The following is an 11084-nucleotide window of genomic DNA, read 5'->3' as shown; positions in this document are numbered from 1 at the left end:
GAATTTTATTAAAACGCACGTAATATAATATTTAGATTTATTCTAGAAAAGACATTTTTACTGTTCGTTAATTCCTAATATGGATTGTCTGCCTCTTTGCTCTATTCAAAATACTTGGATCATTATAGAAATCAAAACTTCTTATCTTGTGAATAAATGGACCTGCATAATTAACACTCTTTTGTTATTATCCAAATAAATAAGTTATAGGAATGAAAGAAAGAAGGGATACATCCCTCCCTCCCATGCCACAACTCTTTTATCTAACAAATTCAAGAGAGAACTCAAGCAACACATTTTCTCATGAGGATGAACGTGGCCACAACATTTGTATCATATTATTTTGATATCAACATAATCCCAATAATCGCATTGCCATCTGCTAAGAGATCTCGGCAAAAGCATCAAATTTATCCCAAAAACGTGAATCAGTTTTTTAACCAACATTATCTTTCGTAATTTGGGTTTCCACCACGCCCCCTCCCAAGGGAACGAAAACAATAATCCTGCGGGTAACCGACTCCCGCTTCAGTTTATAGTCCCGACAACACTAGCACTCTATACCACTCAGATTGAAATAATACCAAGGTGAGTCTATTATATAGTAAATTTCCAGTTCCGAGTGTTTCCCTATTCCAGTATTTGAAAACATGATTGTGACTCGCATAAAAACGTTTAATAGCTCTTAGGTTAGCTATCACCATATTTGCTCCATTGCAGATATTTCAGTCTATAAAATACTATATTGACCCGGGAGTTTTAAAGAAACCCTGTCAATTTGTATAAGCGGACATGGAGTATAGCTTCCGTATTCTTTGAGTCATATGATATTGATATAAAGAAATCTATGAAAAGGAAGGTCTTTTAAAGTTGCTCCTAAAATTTCCCGGACTTTAGATCAGACTTTGAATAATGGAAAAATACTCGCACTGAAATACGCTTCACTCCAAAATGTTTACAGAAAGATGTACGCCGAAAATGTACAAAATCGCGTATTTTTCAGTTATACACCTAATATTTAGAAACTACTTATTTAGGTTAGATCCGAAGATATATACCTATGTTGCTCTTGTTCCTGTTGTGCGCATCTTTAAATGAAAAATTTTGTGGGTAAAACTGATATATCTCGTATTGATTTAGGTTAGATCCGAAGAAATACACCTATGCTACTCTTGTTCCTGTTGTGCGCTTCTTAAAATGACAAATTTTTGGGGAAAACATCTATATCTCGTCCAATATTCGGAAACTCAGTTTCCTGGAAGCAGAGATGTAATATTTTGAATGAAATCTTTTCATGATCACTATCCTGCCCGCATGGTCCACATTCGACTGAATCTGTTTCTTCAAGTTTGTATAGTTGTGCCCGTGATTTTATGTATATATTCGGAATACGTACTATCATACTACATTCGGACTTAATCATTCTGATTCCATTTATCTATTCAGAATAAGTACTATCATACTAGACTCTGACTTACTCATTCTAAGGAGGCTCGTTAGGGTTTACCTATAGGATCTTTGGGGTTCTGACAATCGTTTCATTATTCCCTCGTGGCCCTCGTTTCGTCGAACGGTTTTCATTCGTCTCAAGTTGCTTTAGTTCTGAATAGGTTACGTTACTGCGTAAGCGTTATAATTAGGTATTTCGGTTTCTGGGTTTTCAATTTGGATTCTCAGGACCTTGTTGACTCCCAGTTTGATCCATTCTGTACCAACAGATTGCTACGGATATTTTCTCTAATGTTCCGCTTGACCAAGATATTCTATCTGAGTGCCTCAAAGTTCCCGACAAATTCCTCCTTTAGTATGTTATCGGTCCACTCCGATATGTACAGTTTAAACATATCCCTTATCCTTCTTTATATGTTTCAATTGGGGTGATATTCAGCAAAGTTTCCAGAGCCTTGCTGGATGGTAGTACTCAAGGTCCCACTTATACTTAAGAAAGATGAATCACACTTTTATAAAGCCAGTGTGACAAAGCGGTAACGTTGCTTGGCCAATATTACATAATGTAGTCGTACTTTGACAACGGATGTTAGTGCAAAACTATAAACTCCTTGGTGTCAATTTGGTACCAGGCGTGTATATTTTCTTTTCCCTCTGTGTAGGAGCATTAGTTCCGTACGTGACTTCTTCTTCAATAAATGTTTACTAAAACGCAATTCTATATAATGGACTAAAGATTGCCCTTATTTAAATCTCTGTGAGTGTAAATGGTGACTACATTTATGGAATGCGATATTTCGTTCGTGTTTAAAGCACAAAATAAAACAAAAAAACGTGAGAGAAACGTGAGTAATTACAAATTGAAAAAGAGAACAACATGTTGTCATCTACAACAACAACAACAACAGCAACACTATAACAAAGAGCAAGAGGCACAAAAATTGTTTCAAACTTAAACATTACAATTCAGATACAAATCGTGATTCTATAACGTAACAAGCGACTAAACGAGTGTTAACGGTTAAAAATTTATTTAGCGAATAGCAAAAGCAAAAAAAAAATCTCAAAAAGCAAACAAAAAAAAAAAAAATAATTAAATAAAAGAAAAAAAAAATTACAACAAAAAGAAAAAAAATCTAAAGAAACAAATTAAATTAAAGCAAATAATTTAAGGCGAAGATTTATTTATAGTCTCGCCTTCAAACTAGAGAGTGACTAGAAAGAAATTTCTTTAAAAATTAAATCTTATTAAATTTATTAAAAAAAAACAAGTTTATAATTAGTGTAAAACAAAAGCATAAATTGGGAAATTGTGTTACCAAAAACGAAAAGCTGTTTGAAAAAAAAAAAAAAAACAAAACGAAATATTTATTTATTGATTTACGATTTAACCTTACGAAAAACCACGACTTACTTGGTCGTTCATAAATTTTGTGTTTGTGTGCGTGTGTTTTTGTGAGTGTTTGTCAGTATTTTGTTTTATTTTATATTTTGTTCAAAAATTTTTTTGTGTAAAACGACGGTGACAAAATAAGAAAAAACGAGTGAATTTTACCGATTTTTCATCATCATCATCGTAATTTACAACAACTGAAAACCATAGTGTGGGGTGTATAAAAAAGAGTTGTATGTATATTTTTCTTCAGATTGTTGTTTTGACAACGTATTTTTGTTGTATGAGATATTAAAATAATATTGCAGACAGGGATGGAAAATTGACAATTTTTTATTGCGAAAAAAGTTCTTTGACAGAGTGCAATCGGCGAAATATTACATAGTGCCGGTTCACACAGGGAAACATTTGATTTTGTGTGTGGGAGAACCAGATGGTTCATATTTTCTCTCACACACAAAATCAAAAGTTTCCCTGTGTGAACTGGGACATAGTTGTTGACCTTATATTAAGTCAACTCGGGTAAATTTGCGAAAAATTATATTTTTGTTAAAAAACGGGACAGAGTGTTAGAAGTTGCATAACTACAAATTCCATATTTATCAATGTTCTTTATAATAGGGTGTAGACCAGTTAGGTTAGGTTGAAAGAAGGTTGTATACTACATGAGATCCCAAGAAATACAACTAGGCTACTGTCGGGTCTGCTGTGCGCAGCTTTCTCATTGAAAATGTTGGAGGAAAAGACCTTATATAGTGCTCTATGGAAGTACTATTGTCCGATGTTCAGAAAATCAGTTTCGTGGACTTCGATCCTTAGAATTTTGCATTCAGTATTCCTGAGGGATCTGTAGTATCTGAATTAACATCGTTTGCAAGACATTTGCATCTAATATGATGAAAGGCTGGCAACGACAAAGTATATGTTCCAGAGTTTTACTATGTTTCCCACATGCTCTCGATTCGTCTGGCTCATTTCGTACAATCGTTGTGCCTGTAATCCTGTGAGTTGTTTCCAGAGTTTCACTCTTCTTTCCACATGCTCTCGATTCGTCTAACTCATTCCGTACAATTGTTGTGCCTGTAATCCTGTGAGTTGGTTTCAGAGTTTCACTCTCCTTTCCGCTCTCCTTGATTCGTCGGACTCATTTCATACAATTGTTGTGCCTGTAATCCTGTGTATACACTTCGAATACGTACCTTCGGGCTTGCTTAATTTGAAGAGGCTTTTCTCCTTCTCATGAGATTACCCCATAAGATCTTTGTGGATCTACCCACTGTTTTATTATTCCTAGCGACCGTATAGGATTATAACGCCCATAATTTTAATTCGTTTCTTCAAATGGATTTTCATTCATTTGGTTTAACTATTTTGTCGCAGATTACTCCCGAATGTCTTGGTACCCATATGGAAGAGCAAACGACGGAGGTTCTTTTACAATCCTATACCTCCTTTTTTAATATATCTGCCTTTTTAAAAAGACTGCACAATCTTGTTAAAAGTTTTATATTTTAGAAAAGTCATTTCCTCTTGGGAAATCAATTAGTTCACCAGTCATGGGTTTGGATTAAATCCACTTTTAGATTATGGAACTATTGTAGCCTTCTTCAGGCCCAAATATCTAATAATAACCGTGCTGCAAACTTGTTAAATTGATAACATACCGATAGCAATTTGATGAATATATCGATAGCAACCATACTTCTACCATATTTCTCGATCACAGAGTGAGGGTATGTGTGAAAATTAGCCAAGACCGGTGCGATGATTGGGGTTGAAGAAATCGACACCTTTAGAGGTGTCACTTGTGCAGATTGCAACATGAAGCTTAACTGAGATGGTCCAATGAAGACATCTGCTGTATTTCATTAGCCAAGACCGGTGCGATGATTTTGGTTGAAGAAATCGACACCTTTAGAGGTGTCACTTGTGCAGATTGCAACATGAAGCTTAACTGAGATGGTCCAATGAAGATATCTGCTGTATTTCGGAGTCCATATGATATTCTAAGGTTAAACTTACCTATTAATTTAAACAGATAGCAAATGAGATTGTTAATAGTAGTTATTACGGTGCTTGTCAGAAAAACAGTTAATTTTTTAATCCTAACCAAGTGCTATAGGAATCTAATGTAGACTTGTCGATGGACTAGACGATAGACCAGTTCATCAAGTATACACTGTTCCATATTTCATGAATAATTCAATAAACTAGTCAATAAACTTATCAAAAGATCTAATCATAAGCTAGTCCATAAATTAGTTAATAGAGAAATTCATAAACTAGTCAATAGATCAGTTCATAGAATAGTCAATAGTCAAGTTGAAAATGTATATAGTCACTACATTGTGAAGATGATCTAGTGAATCAATAGAGTTAAATAGCCTTCTCTTACCAATACGAACCTTCACCCTCTCCAAAATAGGCTTCGAAGCCCCGACCAGCCTATGAGATTTCGAGGTACTAGAATGCTTCTTTCGGCACATGACAAATGTGTTCGGTGGACATTGCAATGTATTGTCATGTTCAGAACATCACTGATGTTCCGTTCGTTTATGAGTTAAGGGTCAGCACTGAGTTTTACAGGCGTTGAAATCTACTCTGTTAGTTGGGAAATGAACGAAGCCTTGTAATGCTCCTGATATTATCTTGAACTTGTTTGATGAAATCCCATCTATAACAACCTATCCTACACCAACTGCCATTAGTTTTGATAGAAGTGCACCATGCCACACTCTATCGAATGTCTTGAAAATATTCCGATCCATCATTTTTATTTTCACCAAAGTGGTGAAAGAACCTTGCGATAAAAGGTCTTTCGTAGCGGAAGATTTTCCGTAGATCTGACGGTTGCTAAGTAAATTATTGGACTCTAAATATGTGACTAGATGGAAATTTAACATACTTTTCATGGCTTTGGAAAGGGCTGAACATATTACAAATGGGTGCTAATGATTAGGATTATTAACCTCTGCTTTTTTAGGAAATGGCGTTTTAAGAATTAGCATTTCTTCCAATGTGCAAGAAATTCACCGGCATGGTATATAATGCTAAGGATAGTCACGGATAACCTTTCGAGCTCGGGCAGTTGTTGATTTTCTTTCCGATAAAAAAAAATTACTTGCGAATAATTTGGCTAAAAGGTTTTGCTTTATCAAGAGACCAGTGTCATTTAGTCCAAGATACTTTATGTTGAGGTCAACCAAAATTCTTTTAATGGCATAGTTCTTGGTACCCCTTTCAAGCTCTACACTTTATAACGAACGACCAAAAGACCTACACTTAACTCCTCGGCTAGTCCTAGGTATGATTCTGACCCCATAAGCTGGTACTATGGGTGGCCAGTTGCCCGCAGAACTATGTCCTGTCTGGTCAGTTGGTTGAGGTTCCTTCGGGATCCACGTAGTGGCTGTGGTTTAAACCCAAATTCGCTTGAAGAGTAAGTTGCGGTTAAAATACTGATGCACAGTGAAATCTATATTTCGGGATAAGTTCGGTGCTGTTGCCGAATGACAACAGATACCCCACAGAGGAGTGACTGTGGGATTAAGCTGTATACGATACAAGATGAATGTAGGGGTATACGGATCTCATCCGCCCTTATATCTAGTGTGAGTCCGTCGTATATTGTTCTCTTATGAGTGTGTCGGATAAATGGGAAGTGTGCAGGCTTGAATGGTGTTAGACGAAAGGTATCTTATACAAGTGATACCATTGAATTTTCCTTCCTTGTCCAGGTATGTTAAGAGTAAACTCTGTTCATACCAGATTTTCCACAGTGTATCACTGTAAGAACAAAGTCTCAGCATATTTGATGAATTCGTACTTCGGTGTATCGGTTACGTCTCTAGGTGCTGTTGCCGACTCAGTAGAAGTCATCCCATCTGCCTGGTTGTAAACGGAAGTGATGTTTTTGCATCTCGAAAGTTAAGCAACGGTGCAGCAATGGCCAGAGATTAGATAGCTCAAGTATTTGAGCAAAGTGCACGTTTACTGAACCGGAATTTCCATATACGTAAATGGCCACCTGCTTATATGGAGCACAATGGGACGGTGGTGTCCTAGGATTAGTAAGAAGCTTAGAACAAAGACGCTGTTCATGTAGAGCTTTTTCGCATTTTAAAACTTTTTAAGCTGCCTTTTTGTTATTACTCCATATTCCTAAAGCTTTTTATCTGGATTTGTTTGCAAGTTTGCACTTGCGTTTAATTCATTAATACAATGAATATTTTCATATTTTCAACTACATTTGCCATGACATATTAAGTACATAGTTTTCCAACCCTGTATGCTTTTACTCTTCTTCATTATTATTAATTTTATAACATATTTGTTGTTTTTGCCTTCTATGACTATTGTTTTTATTGTAAACCGACCTTACTCACTCTCTTCTTTTTATAGCAACAGAAAACTTTTATCAGACCAACTAAATAAAGCGTTTGGTGGTGAAGAAAAAAAGCTGAATAAAATACAACAAATGACAATTTAAATATAAATACAAAAGAAAAGCAGCAAAAGATAAAAACCAGAAACTAAATAAATAATAAAAAACAAACTCAAAATAAATTCTTAAACAAATAAAATAAACAAAATGTTTTAAAAGAAAAATTATATTTTTTAAAAAAGTTTAATTAAAAACAAAACCAAAAGAAAATTAATTAAATTTATATATAAAACAAAACCCCCCATTTAAATGGCTTTTATAATAAAAGAAAAAACTATAAAAATTAGTTGTTAACAAATTGTTTTAAACTAAAAAACACCCTTTAAACACAAACTTTACGAAAACAAATCCATGTTGAGATACAGATTGGTGTCGACACACTTTTTAAAACAACCGTAAATTGTGGAAATATAAAAATTTTACAAAAAAACGGGTACAAAAATTTTCAACAAAATAAAGACCTTAAGGCTCGCAAATATTTATAAAAATAAAAATACGGGAAGCAACGTTAAATTGTTAATTTAATTATAATAAGAAAAACACATAACAAAAAAATATTATTTATAAGCCTAAAAGTATGCTATATATCTAAACAACTTTAGCGGAAAAGAAAAATAAGTAAAGAAGTAAATGTGAGTAACTAACGGTAAATAAAGCAAAAGTAACGGTAAAAGGGCTGGAAATAAAAGCCATAACTAGTGGTGGACGAGAGAGAGCGAAAGAAAGAAAGTAAGAGAACGTGAATAAACATCTATAGGCAAGAGAACGACAGAGAAAGAGAGAGAGCGAGAATTAGAGCTGTAAAAGTTTAAAAGCTAAAAACTAAATAGTATACGAATAATAATAGTTTCTTTATATTTTCTCTATTAAGCTTGTCATATCATACGTTACACTTACTACTACTCAGCCATCAACTATCACTTTCATTAACTAGATATAAAACGCCAGTTATCCTGTCCTAAAACGGTCAACTAATAACCATAAACTACACCTACGCTAGAGAGTTAACAACAACAAATAATTAACTAAAGCTTAAGCTAACATATGCGTTATTTATAACGAAATTCATTACAACAACAAACATCAGCCTTAAACTAAAAATCAACACTCCCTTTATACAATCATCTGCTAACTGCTAACAGTTAAGTTTAACTAGAATAACTATCGCCTTTTTAAACATAAAACGCTTAAACGTCACTTTTAAGCGTTATTTCTTATAGCGAGCGTTCTCTTAAGTTCGGCAAAACGTATTCGTTAAACGTTTTTGGCCTATTCAGCAATTATAATTATTATTTAATTAGCGAAAATGTGCAGAGATCGCGATATGATTTTGCCATAGATCAGCGTAATCGCCAGTATAAAGTTAAGAAAAAAATTAAAGTTAAATAAATTATATAAAATTTACAACAACAAAAAACCCTAAAACTTCTTCTAAAAAAAACTTCTATATAAAAATCCCAAAAAAAAAGTGTTAAAATTTTAAAAATAATCCTCAAAATTTAAAACAATTCTTTAAGATTTAAAACAGTTAAAAATTCCCCCCAAAAAAATGTGACTCTATAATTGTTATAACGTAAAATAAAACAACAACAACTTTTATAACAAATCAAACCACGCCTTAAATATCATCCTTAAAGGGTTAACGTGTGTCAAAAGGGTTTATTCCGAAAATAATCAGAAACGTGTGCAAAAAGAGGGACTATATCGTCGATGTTAAAAGGAGTACAAAAGGAGATCTTTTAGAGAATTAAGTGTGTTAAAGTAACGGTTTTATTTTCGTAATTTTAAACGTGTTTTTCTTCGCCTTCAAGTTAAAAACAAAAAACAAATTTGAGCAGATCGTGTAAAGAAGAAAAGCTCTGCAACGTAACAGGAAAAAAAGTTATTTTGTCTCAATAAAAAACCAGCAAGATTGAAGACTTTGTAAAAAACCTTTGGAAGTCTGTTAAGGCTTGCGTTGTAAGTATTAACATTAATTATTAAATCTTTATTAAAAATCTTTAAATTCTAAGTTAAGCTATTTTGAAAATAAGTCGGAAGTGTTTAAGGAAGTTGGGAATTATTGCAACTACGACATCGATCACATACATATACGACAAACTATTTGTAACTCTAACTTCTAATCACCTATTAGATCCACAAGGACTTCAAGTCTCAGTTCATATTGAGCAACTTTTATAGCTCAACTTTTTCTTAATTCTCTATTAAAGTTGCCTTAATGTTCACACAGAGAAAGTTTTGTTTTGGCAACTAAGCATTTCAGCAACTTTGTGCCGGTTCACACAGCGAAAACTTTTGATTTTTGTGTGTGAGAGAAAGAGAAAGAAATATGAACCATTTCTTTCTCTCACACACAAAATCAAACCGGCACTTTGCATTGCTTTGTTTTTGTACGAATGAGAAAACAAAATGTACAAAATACGAGTAACTTCGCAACGCAAGAGAGAATTGTGTTATTTCCAACTCTTTCTACCAGATAGAAGAAAAATACTTATATAGACTGGATAATGTAATCGTAATGCAAGAGAAAATTGTGTTATTTCCAACACTTTCTACCAGATAGAAGGAAAATACTTATAGGGACTGGAGAGACGCAGTCTAAAGATTGTGAAAGCAATGCTAACGGGGTATTGCTTAGTTAGAGCCTAGTGGGATAGTAATATACCCGACTACTTGCAGGTTATGCGAAGAAGAAGAAGGAGGAAGTAGTGACGATCGAGCATATAATTTGCCAATGTCCTAAGATACACAATCTCAGGCTGAAATAGCTAGGGATAGGTTCCACGGCGAACTGGGGGAAATTGCGTGACTTAACCCTCACAGTCTACTCAGGTTTTGTCAAGGGAATTAGTCACTTCTTTGACTGGGCTTTACATGAGGGACATGTGATAACTTAATGAATATGCATAACCCTTCTTAACCTAAAGCTAATTTCTTTCTCTCTCAAAAGTTGAGAAAGAAAAGTTGCAACAATCGATGTAATTCACGATACCAAAAACTTTGGTTGTCACTACTTTAACTTCAGAAAAATTAGAGAAATTAAGGTGCTTAGAGTACAAGTCATTACCCGATGGGACATATATTAAGAAGCTTTGCTCGTTATATTGATAATGGGAAAAAGCTCGAGGTAACGAAAGTTGTTACACATAAGAAAGAGTTATTCTAATTCCTAACTAAAGCCTTTCCTAAATACCGTCCATAAATTTCTTCAGATTTACGAGACAACTGAGGTGCTTAGAGCACAAGTTATGACCCCAATGGGTCATAGATTAAGAAACTTTGCTTTCTTATAACTTCAGTAACATTAACTGAGGTACTTAGAGTACAAATCATTACCCGATTGGATATAGGTTAAGAAACTTTGTTCGCTTTCTTGATGATGGGAAAAAGCCCGAGGTAACGAAAGTTCTTACACATAAGAAAGAGTTATTCTAACTACTAACTAAAGCTTTTCCTAAAGACCGTCGAGATAGTTATTCAGATGTACGAGACAACTGAGGTGCTTAGAGTACAAGTCATGACCTCAATGGGTCATAGATTAAGAAACTTTGCTCGTTATATTGATAATGGGAAAAAGCTCGTGGTAACGAAAGTTCTTCCGGATAAGAATGAGTTATTTTAACTGAAGTCTTTCCCAATAACTGTCCAGAAATTTCTTCAAATGAACGAGACTTTGAATAGACATGAAATCTCCCTGAAGTATTCACAAGTTCGGTCAAATCTACTTCTTTTAAACTAGCACATAATAGTTCAAAAGAAGTAGCACAATTTGTGGATCTTATCCATATAACGACTTAA

General features: G+C 34.1%; 1 protein-coding gene across 6 annotated transcripts in view; it reads left to right on the top strand.

Moving 5' to 3' along the window:
* Positions 1-11084, top strand: part of LOC119606046 (serine-rich adhesin for platelets) — a 101227-nt gene that overhangs the window by 18775 nt on the left and 71368 nt on the right. For 2 of the 6 annotated variants that reach the window (XM_037959414.1, XM_037959415.1), the window contains one exon: positions 7244-9245. The gene's annotated coding sequence lies outside the window, so the exon portion shown is untranslated. Of the gene's footprint in view, positions 1-2137; positions 3076-7243; positions 9246-11084 lie in introns of those variants that run through there. The other 4 variants (XM_037959419.1, XM_037959418.1, XM_037959417.1 and 1 more) reach the window with 4 other exon arrangements.

The sequence above is a fragment of the Lucilia sericata genome, unplaced genomic scaffold (assembly GCF_015586225.1).
Source record: "Lucilia sericata isolate MDLA Ls3-8-SP2 unplaced genomic scaffold, ASM1558622v1 Contig000547F_arrow, whole genome shotgun sequence".
NCBI classification, from domain to species: Eukaryota; Metazoa; Arthropoda; class Insecta; order Diptera; family Calliphoridae; genus Lucilia; species Lucilia sericata.
The sequence above is the reverse complement of the archived record's forward strand: the minus strand, read 5'-3'. Positions and strand labels throughout refer to the sequence as shown.